Source organism: Coenobita brevimanus, chromosome 57, assembly GCF_032717465.1.
Source record: "Coenobita brevimanus isolate Jiangsu-jjx chromosome 57, ASM3271746v2, whole genome shotgun sequence".
In the NCBI taxonomy this organism is placed as follows: Eukaryota; Metazoa; Arthropoda; class Malacostraca; order Decapoda; family Coenobitidae; genus Coenobita; species Coenobita brevimanus.
Genome location: NC_137010.1, coordinates 55,637,121 through 55,662,731, shown reverse-complemented (window position 1 = coordinate 55,662,731; position 25,611 = coordinate 55,637,121). Strand labels below are relative to the sequence as shown.

The window sequence follows — 25,611 nt, the reverse complement described above, 5'->3', positions numbered from 1 at the left end:
ATGGAGGAAAGGAAGAGACAGGGAGAGAATGGAGGAAAGGAAGAGACAGGGAAAGAATGGAGGTACGGAAGAGAGAAAAACTGGAGGAAACATGAAGGATGGAGGGGAAAAATGGCAGGATGCAGTGAAATATCTCAATAGCAATTTCCTCTGAGTAGGTGTAGAAGACAGGAGAGGACAAGAAGAGAGTGAGAGAAGGAAACGGGATGACTGGAAAGAGTGAAAATGAGACAGATGCTGGAGGCAGAAGAAAATCCCGGGATGCAGTGAAATATGTCAATAGTTAAATCCTTTGGGTAGTTGTACGAGACAGAAAGGACAGTAGGAGAGAGAGGGGAGAGGAAATATGGAAGCATGGAGGCCAGAGGAAGCATACAGGAGGTGGGGAAAATGCCAGGATGGAGTGAAATTCAAAAGTTAGATCCCTCAGGTGGCTGTGTTAGCTTCATGTTTTCCTTCTGGGTCATGAGGCGTCGCAGCTCCTGCAGGATGGTCTTAATGGTGTAGTTCCTTTGCCATCGGTTCAGCACAGACACATGGCGACGATCCACAACTCCCGTCTGGCTGTTGACGCCCTGCATGTTGATGCGGCTGATGAAGCGGATGGCTGGCGGGTCATCAGGGTAATTGTTGCCGCACTCCACCTTCAGCGAGTACATCCGATTCTCAAAGTTCGTCCTCGGCGGCCCGATGATCATGCCGGTCCAGGTGCTGAGGGTCATGTCCGAGTCATCCTCGAGGCCCCAGGAGATGGTCCCATCTCCCACTCCCTTCTGCCCGGCCTCCAGCTCCTCCAACAGCCGGAAGTTGCGTGGCACCACTGCTGTGTTGGTCCCCGCCATATTAGCGCCTATGTCTTTTATTTCCACCCACGTCGCTCCTCCCCGGCTTTAATCCAGTGCCTTAAGGTAAAAAGAGTATACTGTAGTGTAGATTGGATTGTGAACAGTAACAGCCAGTAAACAGTAACAACCCATTCCATATCACTCATAGGTGTACAAACCAAGCTAGGCAACTATAATCTAAAATATTTAACATATGATGACCAGATCACATCCCTGGCACAAATACATGATTAAAAAGTTACCAGCAATCTTGTGGAATCTGAAACTCATGCAGAAGGCAAAGCTATCACTCCAACTGGTGTCTTAATAAATAAACTATATCCTCTAAAATCATCACTGCAATCCCAAAGTATTCCATATCTTACAAATCCCTGCATATGTGATTACACAACATTGTAATATACCATTACTCTTAAAATTAAATTTGGTAACAATAATAAAACACTGAGCTTGAAGGCAAAAACAGTAAACAGAGTACTTTTTCCCTCAGCTTCATACAGATAATGAGCTAATTTTTAAAAAGGCAAGATCATGAAGGGGATTTAAGCAAGTTCCCCCAGTGTTTGCATAATGACACAAACAAGAGAAAGACGAGGTTTGACATTTCCTTCACTACTCACTGCATTAGCCTGTACAATGTGGAGTACATACTGGGCACATCACTACAGGTGATCTAAAATACCTACCCTTTTGTGCTTCTTTAAACCCTTCATCACCAAACTGTCTTATTACGGCTAAAATAATGATGAAGACAACGACGAAGTATGTAGGGGCAAACATAAGACGGGTCGGGCATATTTCCCCCCCCCCCCCAATGTCTGACATCTGTAGTTTTTTATTTATCGATTGTTTTGGGGGGGAGGGGGGCAATGTTTATGCATGGGAGGTGAAGCAAGGATTGTAATGGCTTGAAGGCTTGTGTGACTCTACACCACTGGCAATGATAACAGTTCTTCCACTACTATTCTTTCTCTTTCCTTGTTTCCACACTGCATCTCACACCATCTCTTTCACGATGATTAGTGTATTTGGAGGCAGGAAGTGATGATAACAAAAGAGCAATATTGTACTGGAAGTGTTAGGCAATTAGTCTGCGGATGTTTTTCTTTTTTTGCCCTTCTTGTCTCCTGACATTTTATTCAGCTGGGCAGACTTTTTGATCTAGGGACATAAGATACAAATGTAATATATGACAGGCCTTTCCTGAGCTACTTAACTCCTTTGATATGGGTGGTGTTTCTTGAATGCATGCGTGCTTCTTCCTGATGACTTTTTCCAAAAATTATAAGCAACTCTGGAGAGCCGCCCTGTACTAAAGGCATTTAAGATGGATGATGAAGGCTTTAACAACTCTTCCAGTTCATAAATTTCCAATAAAGCAGAATATAAGCCTGTGTGAAATTGGCAAAAAAGACACCACTGTGCTGCCGAGTTAAACTGGATGGCAGACAATAAACGTGTCCTGGATTGAAGAGATAATCAACCCCACCAGAAGGATGCCAGTTTCTCCAATCTTGACACCTACAGCTGAGTTTAACAAGGGTGAGACTACAATCTGGGAGGTTAGATTTACGCTTCATAAACCCTTCTGTTACTAGAGGTCCTTCTGGAGAAAAGCATATAATCTGGTAACAGCAAGAGTAAGCTATTCAGACGTCACCGTACTTTCCTCGTGTGTACAGAGTAGTAGTACCAGTATATATGCTATTTATCTGAAGCACAAGAGGGAGAATTCTGCTCATGTTCCTGTTCTTTTTCTTGATCTTTCTCTTGGTCTTTTTGTTCCTCGTCTTCCTGATCTTCTTCCTCCTCCTCTTCTTCTTCTTCCTGTTGTTGTTGCTGTTGTTGTTGCTGCAGAGTCATAAGATGGCTGACTAATGCCAACTTCACCCCTGAATGAATCAGCGCATGCTTGGTAAGGTCCCACTTTCGGGCAAACTTTACCCCACACTCCGAACACTCGTACTTCTTGAATCCCAAATGTTTTTGTTTATGTTTGATGAGGTCCCTGTTACGAGCATACTGTTTCCCACATTCTGGACACTCGACCTTCTCCACTCGTGTGTGAATTATTGAGTGCTGTTTGAGGTCACTGTTACGAGGGAACATCTTACCACAGTCTGGGCATTCAAACTTTTTAACCTTTTTGTGGACGAGGGCAACATGTTCAATCACATTACTTTTTGACCTGAACATTTTACTACAAATATCACATTTGAATGGCTTTTCTTCAGAGTGAATTAGTACATGCTTGGAAACATCTGCATTCCGAGCAAACATCTTACCACACTCTGGACATGAAAAGTTCTTCTCACCAGTGTGAATCACCAAATGTCGTTTTAGGTTGCCACTCTGACTGAACTTCTTACCACACACGTAACACTCATATCTCTTCTCCCCTGAGTGAACTACTGAGTGAGTGGCAAGCTGACAACTACGTGAAAATCGTTTACCACACTCCTGACATTCAAATGGTCTGATGTTTGGCTGAGTGTCTGTGTGTTCAGCAGGGGTACTCTTGTTTGAGGTAAGTTTCCCACTCTCCATCTTTTCTTTTGCTGTAGGAGAAACTGAATATGAGATGCTATCCCTCTTTTTGCTCCCTTCCACCCTCTCCCCATGATTAAACTTAAATTGTCGTTCTTCACCCACCTCCATCAAAACAACTGGCTCTTTTGTTTCATCATATCCACCTATGCTGTCTGGCGGTCTGTTCCACGGAATAGATGGAAACTTCTCTTTTGTTGTATATGCAGCTGGGTGGGGTATATTGGCAGCTGCTGTTGGCTGTGAGGTGCCAGTATTGCCACTCTTTTTCCTGCACCCTCCTTCGCTCTGCTCGTCAAACCCATATCCGTCAACTGGTGGTCTGTTCCATGCTAGATATGGAAACTTGTCTTTTGCTGAAGGAGCAGCTGGGTGTGGGATTCTGTAGGTCTTCTTGCTACACTCTCCCCCAGTCTGCTGTTGCTCAAACCTAACTTGCTGTTCTCCAGGATGCATCATAACATTGGAATTTTTTATATATCTATTCTCAAAGCCATATCTGTTGTCATGTGGTCTGGCCCATCCCATCGGGGACACACTATAGTCACCATACATTCCCATCCCTCTAAAGTCTGGGAAATACAACGGTTTTCCACTTGGGTCCATCTTCCACATGGGCTGCATATCTCAAAATTATCACTGATGGATACCACTGTCTCAAGATAGTGACGATCACTTTACACACAGACTGCAATGATCACCACACAGATCAGAGATATGGGTGTATAAATAACAACAGAAATTTTTACAGCATCATACTACTGAGGCTACCATAATATCAAAATGATCCACATACTCTAATATGCAACACAAAAAATTACTACAGGAGTATATTTTTGCACTGCTGGTAATTTGCCACAAGTAAGATGTGATTTCTACCTTAAAGGATAAGCTATCAAAATGTGATGTCACTTCCATTTACACAGTCAGCATTTGTTGCTTCTGTAGCTCTACACAGCCAAAGACGTTGCTTATTCCTTCACTAGTCTTCATGTACTGGTAATCTGCCTTCAGCTGGACCTGGAACAAGAGCTGCCGTTAGTCAATTATCCTCATCTTAAAATAAAACATTGTTTAATACTGCACAGTATACTGGCAAGGTGTTTGGGGCTGTTTCTGGTGAAGGTTTTGGGTAAAATGTGTGAGTGCCTAAATGGTCAGAAGCAATCAAGCCTTCATAATAGTTTCTCCTTTGTTGTACTTGAATACTTTCCCCTTCATGGGACAGTTCTGTACAGCACAGAGGGAAATCATGGGTGGGCTTCATACTGTGTACTGATGTAGTACCGTACATTAGTCCTCTTGCCCTCATAGTTTTTATGCACTTGGTCTAGTTATGGCACTGCAAATAGGGTTTACTTCCCACGATGGTTGGGGTTTGTTGGTAATGTATTGTTGCTCTGCAGTGAGCAACTGGTATCATCAACATCATCATCATCATCATCATCACCACCACCACCATCATCATCATCATCCTGCCCCTTTTCCCCACATGGCAGGTGGGGTGAGGTAGGTACAGAAAACCAAGAGGGGTAAAGAATACAATAGCTGGAGCACTAATTACAGCATACCCAGTGAAATGGGCCACACTTTCATTCACTCACCACTGAGGCCCCTAGAATCCTGTCTCCACCTGATAGGTACTCCTATTCCACAGGCAGCTTCATACTTACCTAACTGACAAAACCAACCCAACATCAGGTTACAAGAGTGGTGCCAAACATTGGTCATACACACTTCCATATAAAAATCATCCAGCCAGCTCGATACCTCATCATCTCTACCTTCATCACGTTCCATAATTCTCTCACACATTCATTTACCATATCTATCCACTTTTTTCTTGGCCTCCCACACCTTGTCCCACCTTCAAACTCACTCAGACAATCCTTTTTACCACCTCTGGTAGCTGGTCACTCTCACCCATGTGTGGACTGTGTGGCCTACCTCACAGGCCCCTACACTCCAGCTGGGTCAATGCTGGGCGGGATGATGGATGGTAATGTATCTTTTATACACGAACCACTGCTGTACCGGCCAATGTAGTCTGTACTGAACAACACATAACCCTCATATACAGTAGCCTTTATTATTATATGCAACAATGGAAAAGGTACAGGGAACAAAATGAGATGTGAATAACTAGAAAAATAAATAATTTCAAAAATAATAAAAAAAATAAATAAATAAAACAAAATAAGAGTATTACCTACAGAAAACATGGCGGAAACAGAGGAAATGTGAAAAATAATGCAAGATAAGAACAGTGACAAATAGTTTAAGATATGAGAAAAAGAAGCAAGTTTTAAAAAAGAAGCCAAAGAATGGATTTTTTTTGGGGGGAGGGGGGGGAATGCAAGAATAATATCAATAGCTACCATAAAACAACAAAGCTAATTGTGATGGAAATTTTCTAAAGGGAATAAGATCAGAGTGTACTTTGTAAATGCAACAAAGAAAATAAAAATTGCTCATAGCTATACCTTTCAGTGATGCATATGATGGTAAAACATGGGAGTCAACTGGAAAGGAAGCAATACAAATTAATGAATAATGAATGAGACTGTAGATGAAACCGTATGATACTGAAATGGGGGAATATAAACTACGGTATATATGAGGAAAGAAAATAAAGACATGCAGGTAACTTAAAAGAAAAAAAAAAGAAAGCCATCATGACAGAAAAATTACTTGCTATTGTTTAGTGAATGACATATAAACAAAATCTAGGTACTGTTCCCTGACTTCTGGGTAATTACTGCAGAACGTATCAATAACTAGTCTGCTCAGCTTTTATGATTTTATGCATGGATTAATACCGGTCTCCAAGAACATACTTCTGGGACACTGCTCCAGAAAAAGCAATTTCCAAAAAGAAAATGGCAAGAATAACAGTGCAAAGGCATCCCTAAAACTTCACCAAATCATTAAAATACTACTTTGCTTATTTGAAATTATTGTGGCACTGACATGGTGCCTACATGTGGTGGCACTGTGAAAAGTGTGAACCCCAGGTGGAACAAATAAGCTGTGCCATCCACCCAGGAGCCAAACCATCTCATCTTTCCCTGCACCTCGCCATGGGGAATGAACCTGGTCTGAGCCTGGTGAGGCGCTGGCTACCACAAGGCAGCACCAGATGCCTACACAACGTATGTGTTGTACTGCACCTGTAAGACGGCCCCACAGATGCAGTTGCTTACCTGTGGTTAAGGGGTCTGTTCAGTCAGACACATTGGCATTAACCTGCACTGCACTAGCGACATAGATCTACGTTCCCTTCAGCAATGCCAGTGATGTAGATCTATGTCTTGCAGCACTGAGAAATCACTGCAAGCAGCCAAAGTAAAATGGAAGGAAATAGCATACCGGTATTGTATCTCACTAACTTCAGACATTTCTCCACTACCCTTACAACACTGATTTAGGAGCGTAGGAGGCAGGTGACAGTCTTCACAGGCTCAGCCGCTCTGCCCTCTCAGTAACCTTGAAGGTTTCAGAGGTCAAGGTACCACCCTGACTTGATTCAACCAATTTTCTAGCTTTAATGGTTACATTTATTAGTGCCAGGAATCTTATATTGATGTAGTATGCTCATTTAGCCACAAAAAAACAAACAAACAAACAAGATTGACTGGCGTACAGGGGTATCAGTTTTTGTTTTTAGCTTTTTTTGCCCAGCGCGCTACGGGTTTAAGCAGCAACACAAACAACCATTCACCCGTATCTGCTATACTGTGATGCAACCCAAACATCAAGTCACACAATATACAGGACAGTCTGTATATACAACTCCACTAGAAAAAAGATGGTGACATCTGTTAAGGGGATGGCTCAGTCTGCTGGTGTGGCAATGCAAGTTGGATGTGAGGAAAATAATGCATGGTAGATATTAATAAAGCAGACTGGGCTGACTCCATAACACACGAGGTCTCTCAGCAGACTGGAAGAGGAGCATTGTGCATGGGTCACCTTGTATATATGTACGGTACTGTAGTAGCACCACAGGCCTGCATAGAGCCAGTTTGTTTGTAGTACTGCAGTTCTGGACAGTCAAACACCTGAGTTAGGCTTGTTAAGTTGCTTGGTTAGTTACCACTGGCTAATTTAGGGTAGTTAGGTTTGGTCACGTTGGGTCTGGTTAGTACTTGGATGGGTGACTGCCTGGGAACACCAGATGCTGTTGGCATCCCTACATGTCAAGTGGGGTTGGTGGAGGATTAGTGCCCCTCCCTGTAAAACAATTAACTCTAAGCCCTTGGCCACCCCGTCTGGGATACATGGCGTCTGGCAATGAATGAATGAGGTTTGGTCAGTTACAGTGACCTAGGTTAGGTTTGGTTAGTTACAAAAAAAATAATCAGAATAACCCTGCCTGCCCAAAACGACAATATATCAATTTGTTTTCATCTGATGAACCTGAGCCACCCATTTCGTTCAAATGAATAAAATTCAGTGAGCATTAATTCTGAGGCGGGGATGTTTAATGCACTACGAGAGTTATGCAGCAATTCAAGCTGTTTTATTACAAATCCACGTTCTTAATGAAAATAATTTTTGTACGTATTCAACAAAAAGTACCAAACATCCTACGGTACACTTAATGCTAAAAGGAAATCTGGAGATACCAATTGACTGTCCTCATACTTCAATGGGGCGTCTCCTTATTTATTAGTCAAATTTATCCTCCAATGTGACTTACTATGCATTTAACAATCAAGTGCTGAAAACCAATTGTTAGGAATGTCACGTACACGCACAATACTAACACTCACCTTAGAAACTCCAATACTTTCCAATATTTTGTTTCTTATTACTCTTATTTTCACCCACCAGATCCTTCAGTCCTTCCACATCACAAATTTTAAGTCTTTTCGAGTTATTAAGAGTGAACAGGGCGATTTATGCAAGATCACAGAGTTGGCAGGCGTGTTGATGTTGCAGTAAAAGAGAGTGACTGTTTCGTGTTTATGTTATAATCCGGATTCATGATGGCATACCGCTAAACTAATATTCGAAACCGATATAATGTCACTAATCACAAAATCTCTTGAAAATATGCTAGAAAAGTACAGTAAACTCTACGATATCGCTAGCTCCTAAAAGAAAAGAAAAGAATATAGCTTGATTTCGTGCAAAGTTCAAATGCCGCTAACTAGAAGTGAATATATCAAAATCGAGCGGAAAACACATTAACTTCATGGTTTTCATATGATCACAGATTGCAACGTGAACCCAGTGGACTGCAAACTGAACTTGGCATTTTCCTACAGTCCACCATCCTCCTTTCGGGGTAGAGGGAGGGAGTTAAGGGACGTTTTTATAACCAGGGAGTGGAGCCACCCGGTCATATCGCTGCCACCAAGTGAAGGCGTCCAATCTCCTCAATATTTATACAGTACGTCCTAACCCTAGCCTCCGTCCAGTACAGCCGCCCGCTGTACCGGTGCCACCACATGAAGGCGCCTCCCTCGATATGGTAACACTGCAACCCGGATTCGTGTGGATCGCCGGGACTGGGACGACTGTGGCGGCGATCTGTTGACATTGAGAAGAAGGAGAAGACGAAGTTGGTGGTATTTGGTCACAGAACTATATCGTATTTTTGTATGTGTGTGTGCATTGATGGGATACATTAACGTGATGGCAGAGAAGAGTATTACACCAGGAATCCCCCAGTGCCGGTAAATATGAGCTGTTCAGGGCTGCAGGACCGTACATTACATTCACTTCAACATGGCCGAGATTTTCTGTTTGCCCTTTTTTTTTTTTTTTTTTTTTTTCCGTTGCTCATTGTCAGAGTCAGATAGTCCGGTCCTGCATCCTTTTCATAGCACTTCTTCGTGCTTAGCACCACATTCTAGGTTCGCTGTTCTTATAACCCACCATTGCGATTAGAGATAATTTTTTGCTTGATGAAAATGCACATAGTAATAGTAGTGACAAGTTGTTTTATATCAGTACTGTTTCCTTTCAAGTTTTCAGTGTCTGTTTTTGTATTCCTTAGCAATTTATTTTCCATATTATGCATAAGTATATTCTTGTACTATGGATCACAAAAGTATTGGTACACAGGGGTTCCGATGCCTACCGAAAACATTTGAACAACTGCTGACATTACCAATGTCCCATTGTGTACGAACATTGTCTTGTTATGTAAACGTAACATTTGCTGTATGTTTGCAAGAGGATATTCCTAGCTGGAGATATTACATCTCCTAACATTAGGGTTACCAGTGTGTGGGAGATTGGACATTAATATTTCAGTGACCTTCGTTCTGTGGTTCCAGATGTTTTGCGCATATTGTGCACCAATACTTTTGTGACCCATAGCTCATGATGTATTAATTCCTTGATAGCATAAACTGCACAGATAATAAACAAAAATGTTAATGTACGGTATCTTATTATACATAAGTATTATCTCATATGCTTTTTACTGTACATTGCGGTCTCCCAGTGTGCGAGAATACGGACAACGTAATGCTCCTCTTTTTGGAAATTTTGCATATTAGAAACCATTGAATCTTTGGAAATAAATGTATATGGTCAACAGCTCACCCTGTCATTTACAGTACTTCCCCAGTATTGACTTTCATTTTAAGAAAGACTTTTGCTCAAAGAATTTTAATAGACCTGTGAATGTAGTGTGCTAGGTTGCACTTCATGTACATAGCCTAATTGCAGGATTAGCAACCTTACTGCGTCCATCCAACTATCAGGCCCCCACAAGTCTTCACAGTTCTTTAAATCTGCTCCTTGTTCATGAAAATGTTCCTCACTGTCGATTCACCTAAGCCAAGTTCACATCAAATGTTTGAGTTCATTTTACCTGGCTTATTCAACATCATAACCATTATCAGCTCCAAAAAGATCCTCTTATTCTTGGAATGAAGCGATGGGGCCATGATATAACAGGTGAGCAAGAGCAGGTCTTGTACAGTGCTAAAAACACCACGATATGGGAGCACGGCACAGGCAGACACAGATTGAGAATCTTGAGACTTGACTCGAGAGATGCCATGATGGAAGGAAAGGGCGGGAAACTGATCAGCCATCTGGTGGTGGCTTCAGATACTACCATTTTGAGCAGGAACACCGTTTTTTTCAGCAAATTTGCATTTTAGAATCACATTTTGCATACTGGTATTAAAACTTTTTTTTTCCTGAGTTGAGTTCGCATATTAGGTGTTTCGCTTGTTGAGATCCCACATATTGGGAGGCCCCCACTGTATATCTCTTTTGATAGTGGCAAAGATTATGTTTGTGGATCCTTTGTAATTTTAGCCTCACACAGCCATGGAATCTGTGAATTTGGGAAGGGCAGTGAGTAGACTGAACCATTCTGAAAACTTTCCTCTATGTACTTGTGTCATAAATTAATACTGTTATGAATTCCATCTAGTTCTGTCAAGCAGTGGTCGTATTTCAGCCCGCATGACAAAGTGCTGGTGGGTGATTTCCAATTAGTTCCATGGTGGACAGATCAGGGGTAGGATTCTTGAATGCATTTACAATTATTTCCCTGTCACAACTGTTATTTGTTTGTGCAGGAGGGACAAAGAAAAAAAACCTTAGGGTCTTGTCATTTCATTTTAAAAAATAAAGTTATGAGAAGAAGATTATCGTAGTTTCTGTCATGTCTCTTTTCTGCAGGAAGAACAAGGAAAAGAGAATGCAGTACTGGTACCATATAGAGTATTCCCATGTCACTTACTTCCTAAAAAAAAATATATATATATATATATATACATCTCTATCTACCTATCTGTTCCCAGACACCTTAATCCCATAAGGGGTGGCCTCAAACAAATCACCTTCATGTCACCCTGTCCCCTGCCATTTTTTCTGCCCTCTCCCAGCTCATACCCCCCTCTCTCATACACCTATCCTCTCCATCCCTCCATCTCATCTTTGGCCTCCCCCCCTCCCCCCCTCCACTTCACTCACATACATTCCTCTCGTTAGTTTCTCGCTCTCCATCCTCCCTTCTTCCTGAAATTTCAATGTTAAAATGAGATTCTGAAGATGGGGCTGTAGGGGATATTGCAGAAATTATTGGCTTGTGATCTGGTTTGGGTTTAGGTGTGGCAGTGGGAGTAGGAAATTAACACATGATGCAGGATAGACATTGGTAACATTGACTGAACCATCCACATAGCACACATGAATTCAACTGATGGAATGGAATAGGAGTCTTATACAGTATATGGTCCACACCATAAATTGATAACTTGCTACCTTCAGTCTTGTTCTGGAGAGGGTCGCCTTCATGTACTGGCACTGATATTACCGTCAGTGGAGCGGCCCGGTTATATTAATGTCTCTCAGCTCCCTGCCTCTCTTGCTGAAAGGAGGATGCTGGTTTGCAGGAGAGGAGCAACTTCAGCCTGCAGTTCACTGGGTTCACATTCATTTGAGCATAGGATTGAAACAACTGCCGCCACCACTTTGAGACAGTTTTATTTGTCACAGGAGAGAAATTTGGAACTAGAGAAAGTACATAACATACATCCTTCATTTACCCTTCTGTGCACAAGAAGTTTTTTCTGAGTTTAAGAAAATTGTTTGGAGATAATGAAAGTAAGTAAAAGATCTGTCAGTTTGTTTTCACTTGACAGGACTGAGCCTCTTCTACAACCCAAATACTGAGTTGCAGGTAAATTTAGCAAGCTTTAGCTATGAGGAAGCAATGAGCCTTCATGGTTACTAGTCAAATTTCCCTCCAATTTGACTATATTTGGTCATGAACTAAGCTGGGAATGGGTTACAGATCTTTGTGAGGTGAAAAAAAACTAACAGTTGCTGTAAAAATGGTGGACGGCCACAGAAACTACTGGATTTGCTTATCTCTGTATTTACTCACAAATTACAAAAAATAATACAGTAATGATAATAACAATAATAATAATAATAATAATAACAGTAGTAATAATAAGGAGCTGTTTTGTCATGGTATGCAGAGTCAAAAGAATATAAGTCAAGGAATATGTTCAAAATTTTTAACATTCAAAGTTTCACATAAGGTGTAAATGGTGTCTAGTTATATTTCCCCATTAAATTAGTGTACCCTAAGTGCCCCCACAAACAAACATACAAACAAATGTACACACACACACACACAAATAAAAGTTGCTACAAAGTTTCTGAAGTGACTGAGGGTACTGTAGAAGACTAAATGTATTGTGGAAGAAAAAAAAGGGGAAGTAAAAAGATGTGTGTGTGTGTGTGTGTGTGTGTGTGTGTGTGTGTGTGTGTGTGTGTGTGTGTGTGTGTGTGTTTTAATCCATACCATAGCATTTTTATCCAGTGAGCAATATCATATGTCCTCATATTCTTTTCTACCACTCCAGAATTCTCATCAGTTCTCTGTGTATTGTTAAAGCTAATAATCCTTCTACTGTTTATGCTTGAGACAGTTCAGAAATAATATCTAAGGTCTGTAACCTAAAAGTTCAAAGTCATTTCAGCCCATATGATATTTTGGTCATTATAACTGCTTCATTCTGCTTTTCGAAATACTGTACATGCAAAATTATTGGACTGTACAGTAGGCAAGAACAGAACTAAATTCCTTCTAAATGAAATTCAACAGCACATATAGACCTGAATGAAGTATATATGGTAAGTACAGTAATATCCGGAATAACACGTTTTCACTGAACATGTTTTTGCACTATAAAGCTGTCAGTTGGCTTTCCACTTAGCATATGGTACTAATTGTTCATTATTAAGCAATCAGGATGTGCAGTGATGGGTCAGGGTTTTGTACAACTTACACTAACATTTATCTCAATATATCACTTATTTCATTAAATTACATAAGATTTTTAACATTAAATACTTACAGATACTTCTGATCATAAGAGAACTATATTTTAATACTTGTTGTCAGACATGAATATTTTTTAATATTTCAGACAGTAATCCTTCTTCTTGCAAGATAGCTCTCACTTAGTAATTTTTTTTTTTTTACTACATAGGTATGTAGTTTTCTGGAACACATCACTGATGTTGTGTGAGAAAGCACTGTGAGCAGTTACTGTACTGTAACCTTTGATTAAAGCTAATACAGTACTTTGGACACTATAATACACTACCATAGACTGGTTTATATAATCAATAACAGTTGATAAATGGCAACAGTCAGGTCTGTATCACATAACTGTGGTTTAGGATCCCATGGCGAGGCTGCCACTGTCCTGAATATTTGAAGCAGGTGACCATGCTACACCTCTGGTGGCAATACATGATCCAAAGACCTTTTTAATCTCTTGGGGTATCAGACTCATATGCATAAGGCAAGGCTGTCACTACAACAGGTGCCTTAACCAGGAGACTCAGTGATAATCATTTCCCACAGTACTGCCTAATATTGCAAATCCCTGTTTACATGATATATCCATCTACATATCATAATATGTCTACAGCCAGATTCTGTAATCCTGAAAGGAGTGGCCACAAATGAATTGCCTTCATATCACCCTGTCCTCTGCCATCAGGCTGCCCTCTCCTCATGTCACACATGATACCATGACATGTTGTAAAAACATGATCCATGACATTACAAGCAAAAATATATTCACATTAAGTCTGAAAACATGAACATTATACAAATTACTTTCTTCATAAGTCTGGTGTTTATAATTAATTGATATTTTAATGGAAGGCAATTCCCCCAATTGTTGTAGTTATTAATGGGCCATGTGATGAGGGAATAACATTTTGCCCTGTCTGCTTCACTGCTCATTGCATTATATGATATGGAGTACAAGCCAGCCACATCTTAACCCCTTGAATCTGGGTGACATCAGTTTATTTTTTACGCTGCCAGATGATTTTATGTGGTCAAGGAATGGTCTGTTGTACTGAAAGGCTTTGTTAATGCGACACTCATCCCCTCCAGTTCAAAAAGTACATCCTGAACTAAAGCAAATCATCAGGGGCTGGCAAGAGTGTAATGAAAATGATGCCCCAGGATTCATCAGGTTAACCTCACACATGCACTAAATATTGCTCTAAATATTTGTGGCACAGTTTGTTAACTCCAGCCCAAGGTTGTGTCTGGCTATAGATAGATATATATTTATTTTTTAGTTTAGGGATGGCATCTGGCAGTGAAGGGTTTAATGAAGGCTATATCTAACCCCTCCTGTTTGACATGTCACTCCGAAGCTGAGATAAATTGGCCATGAACAGGAAGAATACGTCACATACGATATCACCGAACCAAAGGGGCTAAGAAAGGAGAAACGCCACCTGGACGTTCTCTGACCAGGTGACGCTGGCTCGTGGATGCCCCAGGAGCATAAACATACAGAGTGGTTCATAAATAGCACTCAGAAACTTACTTAGTGGTATCTTGTGTGTTGCAGGGTTGACTTGGTGGGCTAGTGTGGGCGTGGGTGTGGCAGTGGGAGTAGGAAATGAATAAATGATGCAGGATAGATGCTGATAACACTGAGTTGGAAATGAATAAATGATGCAAAGTAAATAGTGATGACAATGAGTTGGAAAGGAATAAATGATGCAGGATAGAGTGGGTTGGAAATGAATAAATGATGCAGGATAGAGTGGGTTGGAAATGAATAAATGATGCAGGGTAGATACTGATAATGCTGGGTTGGAAATGGATAAATGATGCAGGGTAGGTACTGATAACACTGACTGAGCTGCCCACACAACACACAAGACACTGCCTGGTGGAGTGGACGTGCATTGTTATATATGGCCCTCCCTGTACTGTTCACCAATAAACTGTGGTATTGGGGATAGTTACAGGAAAATTTTCAAGTTTTCTTCTCAAATCTTTTTCTTCCAGGACAACGTGAAGTACCGGTATATACTGTCCTGTACATGTCGGTTTTAACCCATAGCATGTAAGTTTACCACATATGAGCAGAATTTTTAACACTGCACCATAAAGTTTCTCCTAAGAGCAGTGTCAAAGAATTTTTATGCGATATTTAGCTATGTACTATTTTTCATTCCCATCATTAAGACTGAGCCCAGGAACACAGGAACAGTAGCTACTATGAACACAATTAATGCACATACTGATACATTTACCATGGCTTTCGCAACCAAGGAAGGCTCAACCTGTCTAGAAAAACTGGTTCTTGATGCTAAAATTGAGTGCAAGGCTGACAGCAGCCAAGGGAAGAGAGTCAAGGATGAAATGAATTATCGGGTGTACTATGTCATGCTCAAATTATGGCTTACTGGACTAACTGGCAGTTCACTCAGGCTTGAAAGGAGTTTATTAGAGATGCCTGTCAGTACTAGACATGCTTCCTAAGTCGAATACAGATATCAGGAAACATTAACATTAAATTATGAACATACATCATACTTGTCATTTCTCCTGTATTACACTATTTATCAAGAGCAGGAGAGGGTGAGTTTGGTTGTTCTGCTTGTTCTTGATGCTGCTCACATTCATCTTCTTTTTCATCTTCTTGTTTGAGTTGTTGTCTTTCCTCTTCTTTTTCTTCTTCCTCTTTTTCATCATCTATTTCTTCTTCATCTTCTTCATCCTCTTCTTCTTCTTGTTCTTTTTGTTGCTGCTGTTGTTGCTGCAGAGTCATAAGATGGCTGACTAATGCCAACTTCACCCCTGAATGAATCAGCGCATGCTTGGTAAGGTCCCACTTACGGGCAAACTTTACCCCACACTCTGAACACTCGTACTTCTTGAATCCCAAATGTTTTTGTTTATGTTTGATGAGGTCCCTGTTACGAGCATACTGTTTCCCACATTCCGAACACTTCACCTTTTCCACTCGTGTGTGAATTATTGAGTGTTTTTTCAGGTCACTGTTACGGGGGAACATTTTACCACAGTCTGGGCATTCAAACTTCTTCACTTTTGTGTGAACAAAGGTTACATGATCACATAAATGACTTCTGGTTCTAAACATCTTACCACAAACATCACAAGAAAATGGCTTTTCCCCAGAATGAACTGATACGTGCTGGGAGACGTCAACACTGCGAGCAAACATTTTACCACACTCAGGACAGGAAAAGTTCTTCTCACCAGTGTGAATTACTAAGTGCTGTTTTAGGTTGCCACTCTGACTGAACTTCTTACCACACACATGACACTCGTATCTCTTTTCGCCTGAGTGAACTACCGAATGTACGGCGAGATGGCTACTGCGGGAAAATCGCTTACCACACTCCAGACATTCAAATGCCTTGATGCCTAAATGAGTTTCAGTGTGCCTGGCAAGGGTGCTTTTGTAAGAAAACAATTTACCACACTCCTCACACTCAAACTTCTCTTTTGCTGATGGTGCAGTAGGTTGTGGGATGCTATTAGTCTTCTTAATGCTGCCTTCCCCGCTTCCCTGTTGGTCAAGCTTGAGTTGTCGTTCTTCACCCACCTCCATCGTCACAACTGGCTCTCTTATGAGGTCAAACACAGATCTTGTGTCAGGTGGTCTGTTCCATGCTACTGGTGGAAATTTCTGCTTTGTTGTAGATGCATCTGGGTGTGGTGTATTATCATTCTTCTTGCTGCACTCTCCCTCATTGTGCTGGTCAAACCCATGTCTGTTGTCTGGTGGTCTGTTCCCTGTGGGTGGAAACTTCAGTGCTGTTGTAGATGCAGCTGAATATGGCACAGAGTCAGTCATAGGTGGGTGTGAGGTACCAGCACTGTCAGTCTTCTTGGTACATTCTCCGCCACTGTGCTGGTCAAAGCCATATCTGTTGTCTGTTAGTCTGTTCCATGGCACTGAGGCAAACTTGTCTTTAGCTGTAGATACAGCTGGGTGAGATATACTACTGGTATCAGTTTTCTTGCTATACCCAGCACCATGGTCAAACCTAGGTTGCTGCTGCTCACTCATCTGCATCATAACATTTGGCTGTTTGACGTGGTCAAAGCCATATCTGTTGTCTGGTGGTCTGGCCCATCCCATCGGGGGCACACTATAGTCACCATACATTCCCATCCCTCTAAAGTCTGGAAAAAATAATGGTTTTCCACTCGGGTCCATCTTGCACACAGGATTTATATGCCACCAAAATTATCACTGACCAACACCACTGTCTTGTGTCAGAGGTGGTCGCTTTACACACACACTGGCATTATATCATCACAAAGATCAGGGAGGCTTCATTACTTGTGGCCACATGTGCCAGATTTGTAAAGGATCACAGTATTGTGGTGTTCAGAATATCTAAGTGATCCCCAGAGTAACTGTTTCACTCAATATATTACCAGTACATTTTGCACTGAGTTGTTCATTTACCGTTAACTTTATTGTGTAATATGGCGTAATAAAAAGTGTCACATGCAGTTATCACAGTCAGCAGTTCACTGCTTCAGCAGGTCATGACAGCCACAAACTTGGTGCACCTGATTCACTCTTGGTCTTCATGCAGTCTGCCTCAGTTGTACCTGGAACAAGACCTGCCATTAGACACTCATCTCACTCTTAATGCTGTGTACCATTCTGTGTACACACCCAGAAGTGCAGCATAGAACATTTTTAGTTATACAGCAATATGCTCATTAATGTAAGCTAGCTATATGTGAATTTACTGTTTTGTTTATAAAGGCTTCAACATTTATCTATCTATTGCCAGATCCCTTAATCCCATAAGGGGTGGCCACAAACAAATCTCCTCCATGTCGCTCTGTCCCCTGCCATTTCACTGCCCTGCTCCCAGTTCACACCCCCCTCTCTCATATACCTCTCCACTCCATTAATATGCTTAATTTTGAAATACTGACGGGTACAGCTCTCTGCCTTAACCGACTGAGTTTGGGAATGTATTTTTCATTTTGTTCCTGAGATTTTTCTATCTATCCATCTAATGCCAGATGCTTTAATCCCCTAAGGGGTGGCCACAAACAAATCTCCATGTTGCCCTGTCACCTGCCATTTCATTGCCCTGCTCCCAGCTTACACCCCCTTCTCTCGTATACCTCTCCATTCCATCCCTCCATCTCATCCTGAGATTTTTATGATGATTTTTTTCTAATTTGGATATGCATTTCAAACTGAGGGGTTATATACAGTCTTAATAACCCTTCAATATACTAAGGGTCTCAAATTTGAAATAAAAAACAACCTTTTAGCTGGAAGAGTAACCTAACATTGACTTTAAGATTCAAGGACTTAACTCATTTAAGTTGGGGTATTTTCAGTTGAATGTAATCTTGTGCTGGTGGTGAAGACAGAATGCTGAAATATTACAGTTGCAGGTCATTCATTATTAGCATTTTCTTGTATTTATGTGTAAGATGAAGTCAGAATTCTGAAAGATTGAAAGATCATGTAGCCTTTTTCATTGAGAATATTGTTGATAGTTTTATTTTTATACAAATATACTTTCACTTTCCTTATTTCTGGTTCTTTTCTAGCCAGTCATTAAGGCTAGGCTATTCAGTCCTACATTTAAGGGTAACAGTAACCAGCCTCACTTTCCCCTGACTGGCATTACGTGAGCATTAAACTCCAACCACTCCTCAGATGGAACCCACAGAGACTCCACCTAGTTGGTATACCTTAACTCACTAAACTATCAGGCATCACTTCATTATGACAGAGAGAGAGAGAGAGAGAAAGAGAAAGAGAGAGAGAGAGAGACTTAAATTGGCTGGATGAAGCATGTACAGATAAATGACAGTCAGACGGGTGTATGTGAAGTGTATCGATGAAGAAAAATGAATACGTGTGGATGGTTATGGAGCCATGATTCCGAGGGCTTGAATGATGTGTGAGTGATTGCATTGCCTATTTCACTAGAACATGCTGTTGATAGTTCTTGCCCATTCATACTTTTTTTTTTTTTCATTTATGGATCATACATGACCCCATCCTTACACGAGAATTACTCCTGTGCAAAGATAAGGGGTCAGTACGATGATGATGATGATGATGATGATGATGATGTGAAATAAGCAGTAAAAATGGTAGAGAGGGACAAAAGAAACATGTGGATCTGTTCAGCTCTGTATTTCCTCTCAAATTACAAAACAAGGTTGCCCTGTCATGGACTGCAAAATTATAACAATAAAACTCGTATACATAATAATGATCTAAGTTGTGAACATTATGAATTAAACAAAACTTAGATTGTGTGTTGAGTCTTGTCTTTGACCAGACTCTGAATTAGTAATTAAGAATAAAAATCCTTCAAATTATGCCAAAGGCTAACTAACAGACAACAGAACCACCTCCATGCTACTTTGCTGTAACCTGTCATAGTTAATAATAATAATAATAAAAACATGCATGTACACACACACACACACACACACACACACACACACACACACACACACACACACACACATTATTGTGCATCAGTCTACTAATCAAAATATAGGTAATCTTATCAAGAGTGTAGAGTAGGCAGTGACAAAACTAAAGTGTAAAACCACCAAATAAATCCACCAAATAAAACACTACAATACAGTATGGCCTATACTTAATGCTTATAAGTACAGCATTTCACCTATCTCATTTAGCGTGATTTCACGAAAACTTAACATTTCACTATAAAGCCATTAATCAACGCAGAAATACATTAGACCCAACCCTTGCAATCCAGTGACATTTTAAATTAAATTTTTGCCATCTCAAGATGATTTTACTTGGCTTTAATAGCATATTTTTCCTGAGGAGTTACATACAGTATACCGGTAGTCTTCATATCCTCCTTGAGTACAACAGTCTTTCCCAAGTTGAATAAAATCATGTGGAGACAGCAAGAAGAGCATCAGCTCCTACTTCCTGGTGGACATTAGGCCCTGGAAAATATTTAACAGCACACCACCCACAGCTAACTGAGCTAACTGAGTCTTCTCCAGCCACCACAAGGGCACAACATGTTTAATTCTCTTGCAATGCTTGTAAGTGCTGCTGCATCATACCAAATGCAATTGCTTGCACAAAATCTCTTGTCTTTCACTCATTATCATAGCACCATCAAGCAAGCAAGCAATAATTACCATACTTTCTTGCTACTTACAAAGAACAGACCGAACCCCATCGTGGAAATACTGTACTTTTCTACGTAATGTTTCCTTCATAAAATAATTGTGAGTGAAAGATGAACCATTTTTCATAATGCCCGGGTGAGAGGGAACGCTCAGTATCCCATGTCTGGGAAGCAGGGGCTGAAAAGTTTGTCTTGGAATCGAAGGGTTAAGCAATAAGGATGTGCAGTGAAGGTCAGGTTTGAAACAAGTCACACTAATATTTATCTCAATACCGGTATGTAAATCTTTCTTTAAATTCCCTAAGGGTTTTAATATTAGTATATACAGATACACCTGATCACAACATCAAGTACATTTTAATACTTATTTGCAGTCTGCAGTATGATTTTTTTTCACTGTATGACAAGGTATATATTTCACCACAGTATAAACCTCACAGTTATTTTTCAGCCAAAAAGTAGCTTGGGGGGAACACATCTATGGTGTTAAGGAATTACTGCCATTATTTATGTGGTATGTTTGATTAAGGCTAGCTTTATGGACAGTACAATACTCTACGGTAGTCTAAACTGTGAACACTAAGTTTGTAAATGGTAATGGCCAGTTCCATGTTACTCTGAGGTTTATGAGGCCAAGGCTGACAGTCAGCCTGTGGAGCATGAGCTGCAACTTTGGCTGTATATATGGGACAGTGCCAAACACAGATCAGGCTGTGTTCTTCACAACTTCACTTCATATTTTCCCACCACAGCCAAGACAAATACACAAGGGCATTTCATAGCAACAGCCATCCTTTTGTTCAACAAACACCCAACAGCATACCAGTGCCAGTCTTGATGCCATTGTTGATGGTAACACATCACTGTATTCTGGACAAGTGCTGGTGTGTGTGTGTATTTGTTTTACATAAAATATATATATATAGTCATATAATAATAATATACAGTATTCATAGCCATATGGCCAGCACGTATGTCAATCACTGCAATGTTAAAATACTTGAAAAAAAAAAAAATAATAATAATAATAAGTTTTGGTCAGGTTCTGTATACTGGTGAGGCTTGTAGGGCTGGTAAATAGTCACTGCACAGATTACCATAATTACCATACATGGGCAGGCCACAGCCCTGATGATACTTGTTCAGAACACCTCAGCTATCTCTTGGAGTTTTACATGTGAGTGTATAAGGCAAGGCCATCACTTCAACCGGTGCCTTAACTGCTACATTATATCATGTCTCAGGACTTGATATACTAACTTCATGACGTGGTTCTTGGTCTGATCGTGAGTAACAATGCCACAACAACGTGGGTCAAAATTTCAATATGTTAAGTTGTGTAATAATATTCTCCACCATAATTCACCTACTGAACCACCTGTAATTGTAGCTTCATAACAGTTGAGAATTGAAATCATATTGATAGAGAATTTGTAACACAAATTTAGCCCAATAATCCCCTCCAGAAGTTGGTGCATCAAGTCATAGGACATCCTGTGTAAATATTGCAATCCTACAGTATCTCCTAATATTAAAAATCCCTGTTTATGATATCATGACATAGTGTAAAAACATGATCTGTGACATTAAATATAACATAAATATATTCATCTAGAGAGCAAAAACAGTACAGTACACAAATTACTTTCCCCCTCAGTCTGATATTTATAATTAGCCATATTTTGAAAGCCAAGATTATTAATATTGCAGATGCAGAAATAAAGCGGTAAGGGAGAGACGGCTGAGAGTCTTTTAAGGTAACAAAAATGAGGAAGGAGTACCAGAATACTTTATGAAAAACACTGTATTGAGAGGATTATTCATCAGCAACTCATTCAGTACAAAGATACATTTTTTAATTGTTTTAATTATTCCATTCGATTTTGGTCAATGTGAAACTTATCTAACTGGGAAGCTAAAATACAGTCATCCCCTTGTTTATGCATTTACAAGTTACACTTTCTGTGTGGAGAGGGGCACCTTCATGTGGCAGTGCTAATATGAATGGGCAGCTACAAACATCCCTCAGTCCCCTTCCTGTCCCCAGAAAGGAGGATGGTGGCCTGCAGAAGACGACCAAATTCATCTTGCAGTCCACCAGGTTCACACTCAGTTAAACCTGGGTTGCAGCTGCTAATAATATACATGGCAGAGTAAGAGGTGACCAATTATCCAGTTACACATCACTGTCTCCATGTTAGCAGGCTGAACGCTGTGGAAGGAACCCACAATGCTTCAGATCTGCTGCACAGTGACATGATGGCATATGAGCCTCACCCACAATGTACAGCAACACACCCCTTCAGTCTGTTGCATGCATAATTCTTCGCGTCAGACTTGGCCGTGCACAGTATGTATTATGACCCATGCTGTAACGTTTCCAGGGTGGGTAGTGTGTGGGTAATGTGCTGTAACGTTACCTGGGTGGGTAGTGTGTGGGTAGTGTGCTGTAAGTTACCTGGGTGGGTAGTGTGTGGGTAGTGTGCTGTAATGTTACCTGGGTGGGTAGTGTGTGGGTAGTGTGCTGCAACGTTACCTGGGTGGGTAGTGTGTGGGTAGTGTGCTGTAACGTTACCTGGGTGGGTAGTGTGTGGGTAGTGTGCTGTAATGTTACCTGGGTAGGTAGTGTGTGGGTAGTGTGCTGTAATGTTACCTGGGTGGGTAGTGTGCTGTAACGTTACCAGGGTGGGTAGTGTGTGGGTAGTGTGCTGTAACGTTACCTCGGTGGGTAGTGTGTGTTATCCCAAATGCATTATGACACGAACAGTTGCAAGAACGTGTCAGAAACGTGTAAATTTAAAGGTGACGTCCTTTTTGGATTATTATTTCTCATACCAGACAATTTCATTCTACTTAAAAAAGGTCTGATAATGAAGGGAGTTTATTAGGGCTGTAACTACTTCCTCTAGTTTGAAAATTAGAGGTGAATAAAAATTGTCAGGAGATAAAAAGAATGAAACAAAAATGATATCCCTGGGCTTAGGGGGTGCACTTAGGCCTTGAAACATGGATGGTTAGGTGCCCAGACAACTGTGAACTGACTGTTAATATGGCTCATGCTTTTTTGTGTTAATAAATCCACAGTTTGAAAATATCATAATAAAGTAGAGCACGGATTTTGTCTTGGCTCCCAGGGAAGTGTGTTATGAAGTGTTGTGAGGGACTGTGGTGTTGAAGATGGAGACTATTCTTATGGAGTATGTTTGTGTCCAGTGTTGTCTGTCAAGGTGTGTGCAAGAAGTTGTTTATTTGAGCCTTTCTATTATTACTGTATGGTATTATCTGTTTTACCTCTGAATGGTAGGGTGTATCTTTGAAAAGCATATCAGTAAGCAGGTTGGGGTCATACATGGGTTTTAGAAAGTGTGGGGTCAGGCACGAGATGTAGTTAACATATGAGCTTTTTATTTTTTCCTGCAAATTAGGTTAAAGGGGATGAGATGTGTACATACTTGCAGTAGACCATTAACTGGATATGTAAGGGGATGTCTGTATTGCCTATTTTTAACCCTGTGATTAGTAGTGATCCTATTTTAGTTCAATAAAATAAATAGCAGCAATAAAAAACAAGTATGTTGCTGTACTTTTTCATGTGTACCAAACAGTATTACAGCACATTAATTATCAAGATCAGAAGATGAAGAATCCTGCTGCTCTTGCTGTTGGTCATCTTCATCTTCTTCTTCTTCTTGTTCTTGTTTGGGCTCTTTTTCTTCTTGTTCTTTTTCTTCTTCTTCATCATCATCATCATCATCATCATCATCATCATCATCTTCTTCTTCTTCTTTTTCCTTTTCTTGTTCTTGTTCTTCATCTTCTTCTTCTTCTTCACTTTCTTCTTCTTTTCGTTTTTGTAGCAGACGTTTACGTTGTTGTTGTTGCTGCAGATTCATAAGATGGCTGACTAATGCCAACTTCACCCCTGAATGAATCAGCGCATGCTTGGTAAGGTCCCACTTACGGGCAAACTTTACCCCACACTCCGAACACTCGTACTTCTTGAATCCCAAATGTTTTTGTTTATGTTTGATGAGGTCCCTGTTACGAGCATACTGTTTCCCACATTCTGGACACTCAACCTTCTCCACTCGTGTGTGAATTATTGAGTGCTGTTTGAGGTCACTGTTACGAGGGAACATCTTACCACAATCTGGACATTCAAACTTTTTAACCTTTGTGTGAACAAAGGCAATGTGATCACACAAATTACTCCTGGTTCTAAATGCTTTACCACAAGTCTCACATTTGAATGGTTTTTCACCAGAATGAATTGATGCGTGTTGGGTTATGTCTGCCTGGCGAGCAAACATTTTACCACACTCCGGACACGAATAGTTCTTCTCTCCAGTGTGAATTACCATGTGTCGTTTTAGGTTGCCACTCTGACTGAACTTCTTGCCACACACATGACATTCATATCTCTTTTCACCTGAGTGAACTGTTGAGTGTACAGCAAGTTGACAACTACGGGAAAATCGTTTACCACACTCCATACATTCAAACGGCCGGATATTTGAATGAAGTAGTGTGTGTGTGGCAAGGGTACTTTTGTAAGAAAAGAGTTTACCACACTCTAGACACTCAAATTTTTCCTTGGCTGTTGGTGCAACTGGATGAGGGATGCTGTCATTCTTTTTTATACTGCCTTCCCCACTTCCCTGCTGGTCAAACTTAAGTTGTCGTTCTTCACCCACCTCCATTGTAACAATTGGCTCTCTAATGAGGTCAAACACAGATCTGTTGTCAGGTGGCCTGTTCCATGGAACTGATGGAAATTTCTCCTTTGTTGAGGATGGAACTGGGTATGGGAGATTATCAGTTTTTTTACTGCTTCCTTCACCACTTCCCTGCTGGTCAAACACAGATCTGTCATCAGGTGGTCTGTATCCCATGGGTGCAAATTTATCTTTTGTTGTAGATGGAATTGGTTGTGGGATATTATCAGTCTTTTTTATGAACCCCTGCCCATCCCCCTCATGGTCAAACCCATACCTGTTATCTAGTGGTCTGTTCCATGCCATAGGTAGAAACCTCTCTCTTATTGTGGCTGCAGCTGCATGCGGAGTGGTATCAGTCTTTTTGCTGCAACCTTCTTCGCTCTGCTGATGGTCAAACCCATATCTGTTGTCAGGTGGAAACTTCTCTTTTGTTGTAGATGCAAGTGGGTGTGGGACAGTGTCAGGTGCAGCTTGGTGTGGGATGGTACTGTCAGTCTTCTTGGTACATTCTCCGCCACTGTGCTGGTCAAAGCCATATC

At 40.8% G+C, this 25,611-nt stretch overlaps 1 pseudogene across 1 annotated transcript; it reads right to left on the bottom strand.

Annotated features, from left to right (window-relative positions):
- Positions 1-409: 409 nt before the first annotated feature.
- LOC145402144 (ubiquitin-conjugating enzyme E2 variant 2 pseudogene) lies at positions 410-8,324 on the bottom strand (annotated as a pseudogene). The gene is made up of 3 exons (XR_013897710.1): positions 8,168-8,324; positions 4,272-4,412; positions 410-902 (listed from the first exon to the last, which is right to left on the bottom strand). The product of XR_013897710.1 is annotated as a ubiquitin-conjugating enzyme E2 variant 2 pseudogene (transcript).
- Positions 8,325-25,611: the final 17,287 nt, after the last annotated feature.